General features: G+C 47.6%; 1 non-coding gene across 1 annotated transcript; it reads left to right on the forward strand.

Moving 5' to 3' along the window:
* Positions 1 to 10,642: 10,642 nt before the first annotated feature.
* TRNAA-GGC (transfer RNA alanine (anticodon GGC)) lies at positions 10,643 to 10,715 on the forward strand. Its single transcript has one exon. It is a non-coding gene; the product is annotated as a tRNA-Ala (tRNA).
* The last annotated feature ends 9,565 nt before the right edge of the window (positions 10,716 to 20,280 follow it).

Below are 20,280 nucleotides of genomic sequence, written 5' to 3' on the forward strand. Positions count from 1 at the left end.
CAGAGAAGGCGCCCCGCACCTGGGTGGACACCAGGGGGCGTCATCGCTCCGGAAAGATCAAGGGCTCCCTTGGGACAAAGGCCGACGAGGCTGAGCAGAGGGCAGGCGAGAAAGGCAGGGGCATCGAGGTGCCCTGTGGAGCACGTGCGGATTGGGGCACGGACCCCAGGCTTGAGTGCTCAGCGTGAGATGGGGGCCCCGGCCGAGCCTTGAGTCCCGCGCGCGGAGCCCGGGGAGGGACGACAGGACTCCCTCTCCCGGCTTGGTGCTCAGGTCAGTTGGTCTGTGGGCTCAGTTCGCACGTGCTTCCGGACCACGGAGGTCCGGTACTGGTGTGAATTCCGAGTGTGCGCAGAGAGGCCAGACCCGGCGACCGGCGGCAGCAGTCTCCTGGAGGCACACGGCCGGGAAGAGACTGCTGCAGGACGGCTGCCCCAGCTGCTCAGGATCTACCTCCTTTTCCCGCCGTGAAGTGGGGGTGTGCAAGTTTGTGAGCTCAAGCACCCCAACTGTAAAAACTTGGGTGTTATTTATTTGTGCATTAAATACAAGCACTTCCGTATTCACAAAACTGTAAGAGCCCGGGTGGCTCAGTCGGTTAAGCCTCTGACTCTTGATTTCAGCTCAAGCCATGATCTCACGGTTTGTGAGTTCCAGCCCCACGTGAGGCTCTGCCCTGACAGTGCTGAGCCTGCTTGGGATTCTCTCTCTCTCTGCCCCTCACCTGTTCGCTTTCTCTCTAAAATAAATAAACATAATAAATAAATAAATAAATAAATAAATACAATTGTAAGGTTGTGTGTGTGTATAGATATAGATGTAGACATAGATACAAATATAAATATAGATATAGATATACACTTTCCTCCCAGGCCCTGTGCTAGGCCCACATTCCCACATACAGTGCACGAGCCCAAAGATTGGACCTAAACTCAAGGAAAAGGTATATAGATCATTTTTTGAGGCTGGAGATGGGGTGACATCTGGCAGGATGTTTGCCAAAGCTATTATCTTGAGATGAGGGGTTTCAGGTGGCTCTTTTTATTTGTTGTATTTTTTGGTTGTACTTGCGTTGTATGCAACGCAGAGGTAGTGTGCATACGTATGTATCTATGAGTGTATATATGCGCATGTATGTATATGTGTGTATGTATGTGTACGTGTATACACACACACAAATGTTCACAGCAGCGGTATTCATAATAACCAAAAAGTAGAAACGACCCAAATGCCCGTCAGCTGGTGAACGGATAAGTAAAAACGGCATCTTCATACGTTGGAGTATTATTCATCTGTAAATGAAGCAGTGACTCACGCTAATAGTATAAATGAAGCTGAAAAAAGGTCAGGCCAAGTAAAAGAAGCCAGACACGAAAGGTCACGTGTTGGATGGTTCCACTTACATGAAAAGTCCAGAAGGAGCACACCCCTGTAGGAGCAGAAGGTACGTTCTGAGAGGTCGGCTAGGGGCTGAAGTGGGAGCGTGAGGGGAAGCAGGGAGTGCCGATTTCTTTTCGGGGCTGGGAAAACCGTCTCAAATCGGTTGTGATGATGGTTCACAGCTCTGAATGTCTGGAAAACCACTGAATTATAAACTTTATTTATTTTTTGAATTGTATACTATAAATGGGTAAAGTGGGCACCTGGTGGCTCAGTCGGTTGAGCGTCCAACTCTTGATCTCGGCTCAGGTCATGATCCCAGGGTTGTGGGATCGAGCCCCACATCAGGTTCCACACTGGGTGTAGAGTCTCTTTGAGATTCTCTCTCTCTCTCCTGTCCCTCTCCCCCACTCACTCTCTCTCAAAATAAAAAATAAAATAACATAAAAAATAAAATAAATGGGTGAAGTATATGGTATGTGAAGTCGATCTCAATAAATTTGTTATTTAAAGAACAATAAAGTGGGGTGCCTATGTGGTTCTGTCGGCTGAGGGTCCAATTCTTGACTTTGGGTCAAGTCATGATCTCACAGTTCATGAGTTCAAGCCCCATGTCGGGCTCTGCACTGGGCATAGAGCCTGCTTGGGATTCTCTCTCCCCCTCTCTCTGCACCTCCCCTGCTCATGTATGCTATCTCTCTCGAAATAAGTAAATAAGCTGGGACATCCAGGTGGGTCAGTTTGTTAAGCATCCAACTTTGGCTCAGGTCATGATCTCACTGTCCGTGAGCCCCGAGTCGGGCTCTGTGCCGACAGCTCAGAACCTGGAGCCTGTTTCTGATTCTGTGTCTCCCTCTCTCTCTCTCTCTCTCTGCCCCTCCCCCACTTGTGCTCTGTCTCTCTTGCTCTCAAAAATAAATAGACATAAAAATTTTTTTAATAAATAAATACGCTTTTAAAAAAAAGATTCTAAAAAACAATAAGATTATTTCAAAAGGGAGAAGAATTTCAAGAACCTCGAGAAAGAAAACTCTTATAATAAATCGGGCACTCAGAACGCAGCCCCATGCTTGGCTAGACCGCTGGCAGGAGTGGTGTTTCCTAAACTGTGCACAGAGCTGGGTGGACCAGCCCTGGTGCCAGGCGGCCTGGCCCCCTTCCCTGGCCCCACCCCCACCAGCTGGGAGGCTTGGACGGTGATAATCTCAGCGTCCTCCTCCAGAAAAAGGGAGCAATCCTAGTCGTACCTGGTGGGGTGGCTGCGAGGACGCACGGCCTGATGTCTGGGCCTGGCCAGCGGGAGGGCTATGGTTCCTATGAGACAAAGCGCACACCCGCTCCACCTCCTGGGTGCTGGGCTTCCCAGATTGTGAACAAAACCACAATCTCGATGACACTGATACTCGAATTACCTCAGCCTGCAGCCTCGGGCCACCCCTTCGTAGTCACTCCCAATTTCAGGGAAATCCCAGAGGCACACACTTTCTTCTCTTTTCCTCCAGGCTGACCGTCAATGGCTTCCAAGCCCAAAGGGGACATTGGCCATTGCCACACTGTCAATACCCGCCCCCAGAGATGCTGTTCTGCTGGGCACACGTGCTCTCCGGGTGCCTGTGTCTAGAACTGGGGTGGGAGGCAACACTGTGTCCCTAAGTGGTGCTGTTGGGCCAAATCTGCGGTCTCCAGGAGCTGCTGCGGGGAGCCACTCTGGCCTCTGGACCTTGAACTCAATCCACATGGGTGGAGGAAGGGCAGAGGTGAAGGGTGGCAGATGACCCCAAGCCATCTCCTCCCTCCTCATCACACTGTGTCTGTCCTTTTCTCTCATCCTTACAGGCCACCCAACACCTCTGCACTCCCCCAAAACTCTTCCCCCTTCAGCCAAGCACAAAGATCTTTGTGTTTGTCAACTTCTACTAATAGATGGCCAGAGAGGTCATCAGCTCCCAGGTCCATAAAAGTAATCCCATTTGGCAGAGCCAGAATGCTCTGTGATGGCAAGTTCTTCCTGGGCAAGCATGGGGTCGTTCTTGTTTTGATGTTCCCAGTATCTAATCTAGTTACTGGCGTGTCCTAGATGCTCCACTGAAGTTTGTGGAAGGCCAAGGGCAAGCTGAAGGCTACTGCTCCCTGCAGATTGGAGGTTGGCTAACTCTCGCGGGTGAGTCCCCGGGAGTGACTCTGGGGGGCTGCTCACAGAAGGGCCAGGGGCCATGAGCAGGCCACATTCTGTTATCAAGTCAAACTGGAGAGGCTGGCCCGGGGGTGCTGGCTTTTGTCCCCTGGGATGGTCTCCGAAACAAAGAGTACTCAGGGCAGCTCTCATCCAAGGAGAGATTCCTCCAGGAAGTGCCCTTTCTCAGCTCTGGGCTTCCTCCCCGCACATCTCTGCTCAAAAGCAACAGAAGTGGCTGTTCAATCTCTGACGCTGCCACCATCAAAGTTTTAAGACTTCCTTTATGACCCTACAAAGCCCATTCTCCCTGGCTTACTGCTTCCATCTGTCCTCTGGCAATGTTCCCACTCCGTGGTCTTTTCCTGTGACGGGAAAGTCTCTCTGACCCTTTGCAGTTAAGACAACCATCTTAGGATATGTGTCGTTAAACAAATACCTTGGCTCCCCTGAGCCCCAGTTTCTTATCTGCAAAGTGGGGATACTATCTAATTCAGAGGCCTCTGGAGAAGATTGGTTGCCCTAATAATGTCTTAGCTGTTGGCACAGTTAATACTTAATAAATGGTGAGAAGAACAATAAAATGTGCATAGGCTTCTTTGGCAAAGTGCATCGAATACAGGGGTGAATTTGAAGCTATAGTCTTTCTCTTTTTCTAAGTTTTTATGTACTTACTTTTTTAGTAATTTCTGCACCCCACATGGGGCTCGATCTCACGACACTGAGATCAAGAGTTGCATGCTCTTCTGACTGAGCCAGCCAGGTGCCATGAAGCTATAGTCTTTCCTAGGTTGTAATTATTCCAAGCAAACATGTTTCACAGAAACAGAATTCTAAAGAAGATACCTGACATCATTCAGGCAGAGGGGTGTTAATTCATCTAATACAGAAGCAAATGCTATCAACCCTATCTTCCAGGAACATCCTGACCACACCTGGCCAGTCTTCTACTCCCAGCCTGTTCAAGCCACCTGCATCTCATGCTGGACGATCAGCAGAGAATCCTAGTGAGCCTCCACGCACCTGGTCTCCCTCCCTCTCTTCTCTGTGCACAAGCCCGGGTAACCAGTCCCACCCCAGGACTTTGCACCTGCCGTTTGCTCAGTCTGGACGGAACACCATGTCCCCAGGTATTCTCATGGTGCATTCGCTTATTCAGATCTCTGCTCAAATGCCAACTGATCATCTTATCGGCGATACCTTTCCACGTTAGTGCCCCACGCACTGGTTACCCTCTTACCCTGCTTTGTTTTGCCTCTGACGTTTATATTACGTGCGTCTTGGTTTAGTGCTTGCCTTTCCCACTAGAATGTAAATTTCATAGGGCAGGATTTTGTCTTGTTTATACCGAAAGTCCAGTGTCTAGACTATAAAACACGGTAAGTGCTCAATAAATATTTGTCAAATGAATAAATCATCATGTTTACAGCCAAGTCCTGGATAACTGCTCAGTTACGAGCAAGTTTAAAAAACACATAAGTTGATGGAAGTGGCTTTTGCCAGTTCTGAAAATACAATCTGTCTTTTATTTTTTTATTTTTTTTTTTTATTTTTTAATTTTTTTTCAACGTTTTTTATTTATTTTTGGGACAGAGAGAGACAGAGCATGAACGGGGGAGGGGCAGAGAGAGAGGGAGACACAGAATCGGAAACAGGCTCCAGGCTCCGAGCCATCGGCCCAGAGCCCGACGCGGGGCTCGAACTCACGGACCGCGAGATAGTGACCTGGCTGAAGTCGGACGCTTAGCCGACGGCGCCACCCAGGCACCCCTCAATCTGTCTTTTAAAATGTACCTCCCATACAAACTACAGTGAGCTATTGCCTCCCACCTGTCAGCATGGCTAAAAGCAACAACACACTAGAAACAACAAGTGTTAGCTAGAATGTGGAGTAAAAGGAACTCTCCTGCGCTGATGGTGGGCGTGCAAACTGGTGCAGCCACTGTGGGAAACAGTATGGAGGGTCCTCAAAAAGTTAAAAATAGAACTACCTTATGATCCAGCAATTGCACTACTGGGTATTTATCCAAAGAATACAAGAACACTAATTCAAAGGGATACATGCACCCCTATGTTTATAGCAGCATTATTTACAATGGCTAAGATATGGAAGCAGCTCATGTCCATCGATAGCTGAAGGGATAAAGGAGATGTGGAACAGGGGCACCTGGGTGGCTCAGTCAGTTAGGTGTCCGACTTCGGCTCACATCATGGTCTCGGTTTGTGAGTTCGAGCCCCACGTCAGGCTCTGTGCTAACAGCTCAGAGCATGGAGCCTGCTTCCGATTCTGTGTCTCCCTCCCTCTGTCCCTCCCCCACTCATGCTCTGTCTCTCTCTCTCTCTCTCTCTCTCTCAAAAATAAACAAACATTAGAAACATTTTTTTAAAAAGATGTGGAATATATATATATATGTGAATATTATTCAGCCATAAGAAAGAATGATATCTTGCCGTTTGTAATGACATGGATGGAGCTTAGAGAGTATAATGCTAAGTGAAATAAGTCGGTCAGAGAAAGACAAATAACATATGATTTCACTTATATGTGGAATTTAAGAAACAAAAAAACAAGCAAAGGAAAAAACTGAGAGAGAGACAAATCAAGAAACGGACTCTTAATTATAGGGAACAAACTGATAGTTATCAGAGGTGAGGGGATGGGGGTGGGTTCAACGGGTGATGGGGATTAAGGAGTGCCCTTGTAATGAGCACCGGCTGATGTATGGAAGTGTTGAATTACTATATTGTACACTTGAAGCTAATATAACACTGTATATTAACTAACTGGAGTTAAAATAAAAACTGTAAATAAATAAAATGTATCTCCTATTTTTAAAAAAACCCTGCAAAGCCCTGTGAGCAGGAAGAACAGCCCGGGTGTCTCAAGAAGGTGTCTGAGGGCTTTCCCAAGTACTCAAAGAAACCGCTGGGGTATGGCTTGCTCTCAGAAAAGGGAACTCAGGGAGCGCCTGGGGGGCTCATTCAGTTGAGCGACTTCATGATCTCAGGGTTGGTGAGTTCAAGCCCCGGGTCGGGCTCTGTGCTGACAGCTCAGAGCCTGGAGCCTCCTGCTCCGGATCCCCGTCTCCCTCTCTCTCTGCCCCTCCCCCACTTGCGCTCCGTGTCTGTCTCAAAAATAAATAAACATTTTAAAAGTTAAAAAAAAAAGAAGAAGAAAAAAAGAAAGAAAGAAAGAAAGAAAGAAGGAAAAGGGAAGTCAGGGCCATGAAGAAGAAAATCCGATGCTCCAGAGACACAGCAGGAAGCCGGATCCACGGAGTCATTCCTGGACCCCTGCCCTCCGGGAAGGCCCTCAGGGCACCACCAAGACCACCTTCCCTGCCTGAAGTGCAACGTTCTGAAGGTGAGTTCAAAGCCCCTCTGGTGCTAAAGCCACAGCCAAACGTTGTGTTTGAAGGGGGAGTGGAAAGAGAAGGAAATAATTGGGTCTGTAAGTTTCATTTTTTAAAAAATCAATAGAGTGGTGGCTGTATTTGTCAAAATTCATTGAACTATCGAACATCTCCAATGAGTGAGTACACTTATATGTAAATTGTACCTCGGTACAGTTGAGTGGAAAATGACCAAAAAAGAGGTAACCAGAAGGAGGGGAGAGACAGGTGACAGCCATGTTCTCAGCCCAGGGGAAGCTGCCCGCGGAGGTAAGAAGCGAGGGCCTGCAGGAGAAGCAAAAGCGGCGAACCGGCCACCGTGCAGCTCTACCCTGCTTTTTACAGAATGTAAACTTTTATTAGGAGGTAATCTTTGTTGCTGACCCTCACGCTTGTACATTTCTACACGTTCCAGACGAAACAAGCTCTGTCCAATAAGTTCTACCACCACCGAACCTCGAAGGGTCCTCAGTTAAGCGAGGATAGAACGACTGTACAATTTGCTCCAAACATGGTGACATTTAAGGTTACCCAGTAATTCTCGACTACCTTCAGTCATTCTTTATTAAAAAGGAAAAAAAAAAAAAAAAAAAGCCTGGCGGGGTCTTTAATATCCTTGCTAGTTTGGTCTTTAGGAAAGAAAAAGCTGGCAAGGAGGAAACCACAGCCCACTGGTGCCCTCTGGTGGGAAAGTGGGAGGACTGCATGGGATTGCCAAAGTTGGAGGAGCGACGCCCAGACTACAGCTCAGGGGGTCTGCTAAAAGGGGCGGGCTGGGCCCTACCCCCAGTTTCTAAAGGGGAAGGTCCCAGGTGGGTCCTGGGAATGCGCATGTCTAACAAGTTCCCAGGTGCCACTGCCTCTGGGGCTGCTGTTCCAGGGGCCACACGGAGAATCACTGCGTTAGGTTTGTCTACCCCAACACCTTGCTTTTCTCATACTAGACCGCTAGGAAATTAATTAAAACAAGCATTTTCCTACAACGCAACAGAAGTTTATGGGTGACTTTTTTGTAGGTTCCAAATTTTTGCAGCGGGGTTGCAACTTTTGGGTTTGTTTTTAGCAAAACCAAAAGACCTAAGGCGCGTCAGTTGTTGGAGAATGGTTACCGCAGTGTCCTTCCAAGAGACGTAGGCGAGCCCACTTTTGCAAAGTTGGACTGTGCACTTCAGAGCTTGGGCCCTTCTTTGTCTTTTTGATTGCCTTCCATCAAAGGCCACGCCAGGAGGGTTGTGCCCGGGCCCTGCAGTGGGGGCTCCCGTCCCTCTAGGCTGGTGCTCTCATCCTCTGCCAGGGGGGTCCAGAGCCCTCTTCTCTTGCCACCCCAGGCCGTTGCTCTCATCTTCTCCCCCTGCTCCTCCAAGAGCTCTTGAGACCTGGGCCTGGCCCCTGCCCTGTTTGTCTGCTAATGGGTCAGGTTTGGGGCTGCAGATGAGGAGACCGTCAGCTCCCTCTGGCTTTGCAGAAAGAACTCAGGACACCTCACGGACCAGGGGAAAAATGGGCTGTGGGAGTGGGGTGGGGTTGAAGCAGCATTTCCAAGGCCACGGGGACTTTCTCTGCATCAACTCTGTCTCTCTCTGAGGGTCGGCCAGTTTCTCTCAGACCTGCTAGAACCATGAGCTTGGCAGTTCCCACACCTCTCACCTCCCAGCATTACCATCAGAGACGAACTGGGGGCTTGGGGGGGCACTCTGAAGGGAAAAATCCCAGGGATGGACCCCATCTGGTCTAGCTGGGGTCAAGGACCCACCTCAGGCCCACTGACCATGGCCAGAGTCCAGGGGTCTTGTGATGCGGGCATCCCATCCCCACGAGGACCACTTGCATTTGGTTGCTGTGGGGCCGGATTCACCCTCCCAGTGGGGGCTGGGCAGACAAAGTGCGTGTCCCAGCAGCTGGGTGGGCCCGGGGTATAATTCCCCCGGCTCCCCAGGGTTGGTGCTTGCCATGGTCAGGCTGCCGCCAGCGGCTGGCTCTCCCTGTGGCTGCGGCAGACATAAGCCATCTGAGCTCTGCACATGGCTGTCTGCCCCTTCCTGCAGCAGGTGGGGGCGCTTAAGAAGGGCAGTGCCTACTGTTGAGTGCTCCGTACCACATGACCAGAGGGAAGGTGCTGGGGGAAAGGGGACTGTCCCCCTGGAGGATGGAGCCACCGGAGGGCCTCAAGGTGGCCAGATGACGGAACTGCCTCCAATCCCCCACCTTCTCCCTGGGAGACCATGGACACTCTCTCTCCTTCCACGGAGACTGGGGAGATAAGGGTCCCGCTCTGGCTGATGCCCAAGAAGTGGGCTTCCTGCTGACAAGGGCCGGGCCCTGACCAGGGTGGGGAAGACCTCTGGGCCTACAGGAGGCTAGTCTGTAAAAGTGCATTCACCTGCTGGGGGCCCTGCCTAGGCTGCACCAGCCCCAGACGGACACCCTGTTCTCAATCCCAGCAGCGAGCTTTCCTTCCCAGAAGCTTGGGGGTTCCTGCCCCCTCCCCAGACAGAAGCAGTCCTGAGGGTAGAGCATTGGGTGACTTTGCCAAGCAGCCCTGGGCTTGGGGCCCGGCTCTCCCAACCAGCCGAAAGCCTCCCAAAGCACGTGGTTCCCGTCCACAGATACCTTGCTGGGGTCCAGTGACCCACAAGACACCCCCTAGGGCGCTGGAGAGCACATCAAGAGGCCAGGGCTGACCTTGCCCACTGCCCACATGCCCCTCGTGGGTCCTGGAAAACCCATACTCTCCCCATAGGCCAGGTTGGGCCACTGCTAAGCCTGGCCCCGCCGGCCCCCAGGTGCCCCGGGTGACTACGAGATCTGCTTGGAAGGGCTCTGGACTTGCCCCAGCGCAGCACCCACGAACTGAAATTACTCACAGGCCCTCACCAAGCCCTGTGTCTCAGATGCCATGGGCTGCTTTTGGAGATGGGTGGTGGTGGTTACAGAGAGTGCCAGACTCTCCCATCATTTCCAGATTTGCTCAGCAACCTAACCATGTCTGGGAGGCAAAGTAATGGCCCTCTTAAAGAAGCCCACATCCTAATTCCGGAACCTGGGAGTATTTTGCCTTACGAGGCAAAGGAGACTTTGCAGATGTCATCACACCTCAAGGGTACAGACCTTGAAATGGGGAAATGATTCTGGATTATGTGGTGTGCCCAGTGTCCTCGCAAGGGGCCTTAAAAATGGAGGAGTGAGGGAGACGGGTCCCTCAGAGGGAGACATGAGCACAGAAAAAAAGCACGGAGATGCACTCTGCGGGCTTTGAAGGTAGAAGAAGGGGGTCACGAGTCAAGGAGAATGTGGGCACCTCTAGAAGCTGGAAAAAGTCAGGAAACAGATATTCCCCTGCAGCCTCCAGAAGGGAAGGCTCCCACGCCAACACTTCTGATTTGTTGGTCTTCTTAACCTACCGAACTGTATGGTAAATTTGTGTGGTTTTAAGCCACAAAGTTTCAGTAACTCGTTCCAGCAGCACTAGAAAACTAATATGCCGTGACAGCCTGGCTGCTCAAGAGAGAAAATTTCAGAGCTGCCGCAGGGTTTTTAACTTTTTGTAACAGCTTTGTGGAGATGTAATTCACATATCAAGCGATTCTCCATTTGAAGTGCACAGCTCACCAAAGAATTTTAAGGGTTTGTTGGTGTTGCCGTTGCTGTTGTTGTTTACAACCTCTGAAGTAACCATCATTAACCAACTCCAAGGGGTGCCTGGCTGGCTCAGTCGGTAGAGCACGAAACTGGCCATCTCGGGGTTGTGAGTTCGAGCCCCACGCTAGGTGTAGAGATTAATTAAAAATAAAATCTTTTTTTAGAACACACTGACAACATTCCAAGTACATCTCAGGGGCCTGTGCAAAATATTTTGCATCTTATCAGTGGTTATGAAACAAACGACTGATATCAAGTAGCTCATCCTCGTCCGGTTGTGCTTCCTGACGCAGAGGTTCAACATGAGGTGAGAGGAAGTGAACTTGGTCTTGGCTTACCAGCTGGCAGCAGAAGCCCTCTTGGGAGAGGAGCAGAAAAACGCCTTGACATGTTGGGGGAAAGGCGAGCTTGGAGAACATGGAGGGGACAAACATTCGGTCATCAGGGTTGGCTGAGCTGTTCCGTCGGGGACAAGGAGGGAGAGAATGAAGAGAGAGGGCCAGAGAAGCTGGGGCCAGAGGGCCGGCCATGCCAGCAAAGGAGGAGGAGGGACACTGACACCATCTGCATCAAAGGGTCCGTTTGTAGTTGTTTTTGCCAAGATGGAAATCCTCCTCCTGGTGGGTGGGCGTTTGGGGGATGGGAGGATAAAGGACTGAGCCGCACGCTTTGATCCTGGCCTGCAGAGCAGGGTCCACACTCATCGCTCATCGATGACTTGAAGAAAACACTAGGTGCTGCAGAGTCCCGTGCAGGACTGCTCAGGGCGCCCAAAGGACCCCAGGGGGCCAAGAGACAACCCCCACCTGACACGGACGTGCCAAGCTCATGTGTACTTGTACATAGTTGGGGAAGAGTTTATCAAGTTCTTGCTGTGTCACACAGCTTTTTGCCTTACTTGAGCCAATAATTAGTGTTCGCTGCAAAAAATGTGGTATTTTGTTTTTTTAAGTTTTATTTATTTATTTTGAGAGAGAAAGGGCATGAGCAGGGGAGGGGCAGAGAGACTGGGAGGGAGGGAGAGAATCCCAAGCAGGCTCTGCGCTGTCAGCACAGAGCCCGATGTGGGACTCGAACTCATGAAGCCCTGAGATCATGACCTGAGCCGAAATCAGAAGTCAGAGGCTTAACCTACTGAGCCACCCAGGCGCCCCCAAAATATGTTTTAAATCAAGAAGTGACCAGCATCCTCCCAGCTCCCCTCCAAGCCCCATGCTGTGGATGGATGTTGGGGTCCCCACCCCCTATTATATATTCTCCTCTGTGTGATCCCCGAGACTTTTAAGCGCCAGGTATGATCTGGGCTGACCGCCGCTGTTCAGGGAGTTTGGAAAGCATCTAGTCCTGCAGCAACCTGCGGGGGGCATGACCCGCTGGCTGGATTGGGCACAGAGGGCAGGAGCTGAGTCTGCAGTTCTGGCCGCTCTGCTCTTGGTTGAGCCATGAGGCCCCTTCCCCACCCCGCCCCCAGGCAGGCCCCTGTCTGGGGCACATATATGACCACACCCCTGCGGGGGTGGGGTGAGGTGGCCCAGAAGGCCCTGAGTTGTTCTGAGGCCAATCTTCCCGAAGCCCTACAACTAAGGTCCTCTGTTTCCCTCAGGGATTCTCCGAGGGGTTGGTCAGATTTTTTTTCTTTTAACCTTTGAAACAGGAGGGCTGATTACAGCCGCTTTGCCCAGGTCATTGTCAGGTTCCCTCGCCTGAGATCAGAGTGCTCTTGTCTTACCCCTCTCTTTAATGTAAACTCGGGCCAGGGGCAGGCATCCTTTCCCATTCTCCTAAGGTGGGCAGGGACTGCTGTCAATGAGTCCACGGAGGTTTTCCTGGCAGCTTCTTAAGAGTAAAAGGAGCAAAATATAAACTTGGGCTCTAACAGCGTACCCTGACATTCCTATAATTCTAAGTTTAATTTTCAAGCAAAGACAGTAGTTACTCTAAACTGCAATGTGTGTTTATTAAATTATATGCCTGTATGCTATTTGGGTAATTTAAAACATCAGCAGCACAGTCATATATTTTGTACTTAAACTAGGACAAACGATATTTTATCATACATTAAAAATAAATTTAGAATTTCAGCTCTATGCAGAGTGATTTTTGTCCGTCATGCTCGCCCCTGCATTCCCAGCATCGAGAAAAGTTCCTGTCACATAGTAAGCACTCAATACATATTTGTGGAAGGAGTGAAATAACTAGTTAATTGATCAATTTTTACAGATTTTAAAAATACATTAAAATATCTTTGGTGTTACACCTCACACCTTCCTCGCAATGCTAAAGAAGAATAGAATGCAGTCATTTCCACATTCTTTTAAAGATATTCCATCTATCAATCGTGTCTTCCTTTAAGTGTATTTAATGTTTTATTAGAATGAAGGGGCACCTGGGTGGCTCAGTAGGTTAAGCATCCGACTTCAGCTCGGGTCATGATCTCACGCTTCGTGAGTTCAAGGCCTGCGTCAGGCTCTTTGCTGACAGCTCAGAGTCTGGAGCCTGCTTCAGATTCTGTGTCTCCCTCTCTCTCCGCTCCTCCCCTGCTCATGCTCTCTCTCTCTCTCTCTCTCTCTCAAAAATAAACATTAGAAAGGAAGGAAGGAAGGAAGAAAATTGGAGGAGTGCCTGGGTGGCTCAGTCAGTTGAACATCTGACTCTTGATTTCGGCTCAGGTCTTGATCCCAGAGTTGTGGGATCGAGCCCTGCTTCCTGAGCCTCAGTGTGGAGCCTGCTTAAGATTCTGTCTCCCTTTGCCCCTCTCCCCAGCTTGTGCTCTCTCTCTCTCTCTAAAAAAAAAAAAAAAGAAAGAAAAATGATTAGAGATCCCCATGGCATTACATTTATCTCCCCTGAAATGAAGCCATAATATATTTTCACTAATAACCCTGAAACTTTTGACCTGATGGAAATTCGTGGGGAAAGACCAGAGCAAACCATATTGGCTCCAAGAAACCCATGATGTAATAAAAATTCAGAAAACCACAAGTTAACCCCTGATTTTACCACTTAGTATCTCTGTGACATCAAGAAAGTTCACTAAACCCAGGACTTCTCATTTGCAAAATTAATATAACAGCTCATCCTCTCACTTCATGCAGTTGCCATGAACATCAAATGGAATCACACGTGGGAGCATTTTGTAAAACACCACTCAAAATTAAGCGATCCTAAAAAATAGGTATGGGTGCCTGATTACACATACCAAAAATGAGTATCTTAATTTTTAAAAAGTCAATCGGATAAACAAAAGTTGCTCAGACAGTTGTCATTTGTATTTCCTAAACCCCACTGCTTATATACATAAAGTTATGTAAACATATATATGTATGCATTGGCTTTTGATCAGTGCTTAAAGAGAGCTCTCTGACCTTAAGATTATAAAATATTTTACCTGTATTTTTCTTTTTTGATAGATTTATTTTTATATTTAATTAATCTATCTGTCATTTATTTCAGCATTTAAATTTTTTTTTTAACGTTTATTTATTTTTGAGACAGAGAGAGAGCATGAACGGGGGAGGGTCAGAGAGAGGGAGACACAGAATCCAACAGGCTCCAGGCTCTGAGCTGTCAGCACAGAGCCCGATGCGGGGCTCAAACTCACGGACCACGAGATCGTGATCTGAGCCGAAGTCGGCCGCTTAACCGACTGAGCCACCCAGGCGCCCCTATTTCAGCATTTAAGATAAACAGCAGGGAATCTAAATAACTCATTTCCCCCCAATGATGAGCCAGTTGCCCCAAGGCCATTTATTGGCTAACCTGTACTTTCCACACTGATCTTTTTTTTTTTTCTTCCAGACTGGTATTAATTGCCTTTTTTTTCAGCTACTAAATTCCCATTTGAACTTGAAGTCAGATCTGGACTCTGTTTTAATCTGTTCATCCGTCTATCTCTATGCCAGCATGACCCCATTTTGATTACCATAGGCTCAACAGAGTAGTTAAATATCTGATAGAGGGTAACTCTCAAGACATCACGCTGGGTGAAAGAAGCTGGACACAGAAGAGAACATTGTGGAAGATTCCACGTCGATGAAATCCTAGAACAGGTGAAACGAATCTACCGTGACAGAAAATCAGTGGTTGCCTCCATCAGGCCCAGTGTTGGGCGGGGGACTAGGGAGGGTCATATGGGAACCTTCTGTGGAGATGTTCTATATTTTGACTGGGTTGGTGGTTACAAGAGTACATACATTTGTCAAAACTTATCTAATTGTAACTTAAAATGCATTATATTGTATGTAAATTATACCTCATCTAAAAATTTCTAATAAGGCAAGTTTCCTCGTTTCGTCGCTGTTCCCAAAAATTGCTTTTCTCTGCTTATACAATTATTCTTCCAGATGAATTTTAGAACACCTTTATAAAGTTAAAAAAAATTCATCAGACTTGTGATAGGAATTGTGTCCAATGTGTTTATTAATTTGGGGTACAAGTGACATTTCTATATTAAGACCTTCCATCCACAAAGAGGATGTATCTCTTCATTTGTCCAAGCCTTCTTTGATACACTTTTGTCATTTTGGTAAAGCTTTGTCATGTATGGCCCATGTAGGCCATGCACATTTTTATGAAGTTATTTTAGGATATATTTTATATGTGGTTGCTATTGTCAAAGGGTTATTTTAAAAATTGTATTTCCCAACTCATTTCTGACATATGAAAAGGCTCTTGATTTTTATGTATTTACCTTGTTTCTGGACACATTATATAAGTTTCTTATTGTTTTTTTTAAGTTTATTTATTTATTTTGAGAGAGACAGAGAGACAGCATGAGTGGAGGAGGAGCAGAGAGACAGGGAGACAGAGAGGATCTCAAGCAGGCTCCACGGTGTCAGTGCAGAGCCCCATATGGGGCTCAATATCACAAACTATGAGAGCATGACCTGAGCCGAGATCAAAAGTCAGACACTTGGGGCACCTACGTGGCTCAGCCAGTCAAGCATCTGACTTCAGATCAGGTCATGATCTCATGGTTTGTGAGTTTAAGCACCCACATTGGGCTCTGTGCTGACAGCTCAGATCCTGGAGCTTCTTCGGGTTCTGTGTCTCCCTCTCTGTCTCTCCCCTGCTCACACTCTGTGCCCCTCTCCCCGCCCCCCCCCCAAAATAAATAAACGTTAAAAAAAAAAAGACGCTCAACCGAGCCACCCAGGTTTCCCAGTTTCTTATTGTTTTCATATTCTGTTAAGTTGATTTTATTTTTTAGGTGGATAATCATATCATCTGGACATATGATGGTTTGTCTTTTATTTTCCAATTTATCCTCAACTTTTCTTTTTTAACCAAATTTAATCATCTGAAACATCTAGAGCTTTTGAATAGTTGCTATGATAATGGGCATTTCTGTTTATTCTTGATGTAATGAAAGTTGCTTCTGTTTTTCCTTGGAGTACAGTGTTTGCTGTTGGTTTCTGATAAATACTTTCAACCATGCCAAGGACTCACACTCCTGTTTTTAGAGTTCCCAGCATTTTGGTCAGAAATGGATGTTGAATTATATCCAGTGTCTTTTCAGCATTTACTTAAGTCAGTGGCTCAATATTGGCTTCACATTAGAATCACCTGGAATCTTTAAAAATACTGTTGTCTGTGTGCCCTCTTGCCTAGATTCTGATTTAATTGGTTCAGAGTGGAGCCTAGGGATCAGCATTTTTAGCTCTTCTCGCAATTATTCCATCTACCCACAGGTGAGAATGATCGATCTAGAGCTTTGCTTCTCAATCTTTATTTTTTTTTAATGTTTATTTATTTTTGAGAGAGAGATCAGGGGAGGGGCAGAGAGAGAGGGAGACACAGAATCTGAAACAGGCTCCAGGCTCTGAGCTGTCAGCACAGAGCCCGATGCGGGGCTCAAATCCACGAACCACGAGATCATGACCTGGGCCAAAGTCGGCCGCCCAACCGACTAAGCCACCCAGGCGCCCCCAATTTTTTTTTCCTAATATTTATTTATTTTGAGAGAGACAGCATATGTGTGTGAGCAGGGGAGGGGTGGAGAGAAAGAGAGAGAGAGAGAGAAAGAGAGAGAGGAAGAATCTCAAGCAGGCTTCAAGCATCAGGACGGAATATGACATGGGGCTTGATCTCAAGAGCGTGAGATCATGACCTGAAACAAAATGAACATTTAACTGACTGAGCCACCCAGGGACCCCTGCTTCTCATACTTTAATGTGCATAAAAATCGCCAGATAATCTTGATAAAATGCAGATTGAGATTCAGGAGGTCTGGAACTTGAGATTTTGCGTTTCTTGTACTAAAAGTGGCATCCTTAAACCACCAGCGTGGGCATCATCCAGGAGCTTTCTAGAAATGCACACACTCAGCCCATCCCAGACATACTGGATCGGAACCTGCATCTTGAATGGAGCTTCAGGTAAATCTTGCGTGTATTAAAGTTTGAGAGGCACTGAAGATAATTATGTATAAGGTTTTTTTTTTACTTTTATCCTATTAATGTAATAAACTACAAGACCAAATTTCCCAAAATTGTAACTACTGTTGCACTCCTGTAATAAAACTGGCTTGATATGCTGATGAATCAGATTTTCTAATATTTTATTTAATATTTTATATCAATATTCAAAAGAGAGATTGATCCGTATTATCTTTTTGTGCTGATTTGTCAGGTTTTGGTATCAGGGGCTGACTCAAGGGTTATTCTTCCATATTCATGCCTCATTATATGTACTTTTTCTTCGTAAAACTTGCCAGAAGGTTTCATCGTTTGTTGATCTTTTCAAGGAATGAGCTTCTTTTTTCCCTCCTTTAATATATGTTGACTTCCCATACATCCCAAAGTCTATTTTTGAGAAATTCTTTTTTAACCCTTTGACACTATTTAATTTTTTTTTATTTATTTTTTAAAGTGTATTTATTTTGAGAGGGAGTGTGCGTGCAGTGCATGAGAGTGGAGGAGGGACTCAGAGAGGAGGAGAGAGAGAGAGGATCCCAAACAGGCTCCGTGCTGTCAGCACAGAGCCCCACTCGGCACTCAGTCTCACAAAGCACGAGACCACGACCTGAGCCAAGGTCAAGAGTCGGCCACTTAACCAACCGAGCCACCCAGGTGCCCTCATTTCACGCTATTTTAATTGTTGTAGCTCTGGGCGGTATTTTTGTATCTCTTACCAAGAGATTTTGGTAAATCCATTGAGCATTCTAAAACCTCCCTTTTGTCTCTAAGTTGGTCGCTCCCTCCAGGAGTCTGGTAGAACGTCAGGAGATGTGACATCACTTCGGAAAGGGTTCACTGTGTACCACTCTGTTGGCTGGCAGATGCTTGCCGTGTAGGTATGTGGGCCTCCAATCTGTCAGGCCTGAAACACATTCACCTTAATAAATGTCTTTACCACATGCTGAGAAGTCCTGAAAAGGAGCCTGGGACTCTGGGACCAACCCAGCCAAGAACACTCTGTTCCTTCTTCCATCTTCATAATGAAACGCTGACTGCTTGCTAAAAGATGCACAATTTATTTTAAATATATGAATAGGATGATTGTTTAAAAAGAGCTCCAGCTGGTTAAATTCAGGCCCCTGCAATAAAACTCCCCTCCGGCACATTCTCTGGCTTTGGGCCCCACGGGCTGCAGGTTCTCTCAACTAAACTGGAGACTGTGGTCTTGCGTGTTCAGGTTTTCCGGTGGTGTATTTGATGTTCTGAGTCAGGGCAGCAGGAACCGCACTGGCCTCCAAAGGACTCCCTCCATGATTTCAGTGATCCACTTGTAGACCACTCTTGCCAGTTAGGAAAAATGTCGTTTGGTAAAATACGTTCAGCGAACCATTGGGCAAAAAAACAAAAAACAAAACAAAAAACAGGTGGCTGCTTTCTTTTGCTGTGATCTGGCAGGTTCTGTCTCCCCCATCCTTTGTGTTCAAAGGACTGACTTCTTGAGGTCCACCTTCCAGGGACGGAAGGGCCTTCCTGAGCTTCAGGCCATCCCAGGTATCAAGTTTACCAGGGCTTTACCAGGCCTTCTTCAGCAGGTTCTCAGGTTCAGTTAACAGACTCAGCCTGGCATCCAAGTCAGTCTTGCCAAAGCCCCAAGGCTGCCTGGTCTCTTCTCTTTGTCTCAGTCACCCTGTGAGGTCTTTTTCCCTTGGCTTCCAACATCCTCTTCTCTGTATCAGGAGGCACCTGGGTCCTGTTCGCATGAGGATGGACCATGGAAAGTGCCCAGAGGAGGCTTGGGGTGACACAGGGTTGTCAGGACTGCATGTCAAAGAGTCTAGGTTAGGAGCAGGTAGGGCTGTGCCGACATTACTTCTAACACAGAGGGAGGGAAGACACAGGATAGGGTACCAGGGTGGGGCACCGGGGTGAGGGAGAGTCAGGGAGAGTGGGGGAGCATCGCTGAGCTCTGTCTCTAATGATCTGTGTTGGGAGAGAGGAGGGGTCAATGGTCCTGGGTTGGCTGTCTTCATGAAGTTTAGGACTTAATTAGGTGGGACAGAGGAGTTGGGCATACGAATGTACATGGGGTGCGTGTGGAATGGAAGGTTAGTAGAGGGAAGAAGAGGAAGATGGGGCTGAAGTACTGGTTGCAGTTCAGGTGGGAAGAAGCTTCAATGCTGAGCCAAGGCGAATGGACTTAATTATCAGGCACTGGGGAACAGGAGTAACTTAAGAAGTCTATTTGGGCAACAGCTTGCAGGATGTCTGGAGCCATGAACTCTGCTCTTCACACTCTGCTTATCCTTGAGCTTGAGAACAATGTATCAGGCAGGTTCCCGATGAGTTGTACTGGGTAACAAATGAACTCAGAAACCCAAGTGGCTTAGAGCAGCAATCAACTATTTCACATTCATAGATCTGCAGGTTGGCTGAAACAGCTCTACTTCAGGCTCTGGGTTCCATTTAGTGTCCCTCCGTGTTTCTCATTCTGGGGCCTATGGCCACCTGAAGTGTGTTCTTCCCATGGTGAACAGCAGGAAGTGCAAGAGAGGTGGGTAGCATCACACATCCTCTTTGGAACTGGAATATCTGTCATTTCTGCTCAGATTCCAATTGAATTATCTGAGCAGGTCCCTTTGCCCAGCCCAACATTCACAGAGCAGAGAAATTCACTTTGCTTACTCCAGTGGAAAGCAACTCAGCATCTCAAAGCAAGAGCACGGATGTAAGATTGGAAACAATGATTTGATTACCACCAACACCAACTAACTTCTTCAACAACTTTAGCTCCTGGTTCATGAGTGTCCACGTGGCATAACAGGAGTGCTGAATAAGGAAGGTCTGGGGTCCTGGGCTCTAACCCCAACTCTGCAAAGCATTTAGTATTAAAGACCCTCAATGTCCCCCTCTTCCACATAAAAGTTTTTTCTGCCTGCTTTTCAAGATCTCCTCCAGCTCCAGCCATCATGAGTCTTCGATGCTCAGATGGTTCCAACTGCCATAAGCATGATGGATTTGCTAGGGGTGAAGACCAGAGGCTGGAGACCATGAGATGAGCATGTAAGAGCGCAGGCCTGGAGTGGAAAGAGGGGAGTGAGTTTGCAAAGAAGAAGAAAGCTGGGTGTTAAGGAGATTCTGGTGTTGGTAAGCAAGGTTACACATTTGATTCCTGTTCCGTGGGCCAGTTTTCCACACTCTGCCTGACAGGTCCAATGATTCCTAACCAGGATTATGTGATACGTGGAAGGTTTGTAGAGAGAAAGCAGGCCCGAGAGATCACTTCTATGCATTCTGAGAT

The sequence above is a fragment of the Panthera uncia genome, assembly GCF_023721935.1.
Source record: "Panthera uncia isolate 11264 chromosome C1 unlocalized genomic scaffold, Puncia_PCG_1.0 HiC_scaffold_3, whole genome shotgun sequence".
Taxonomy (NCBI): Eukaryota; Metazoa; Chordata; class Mammalia; order Carnivora; family Felidae; genus Panthera; species Panthera uncia.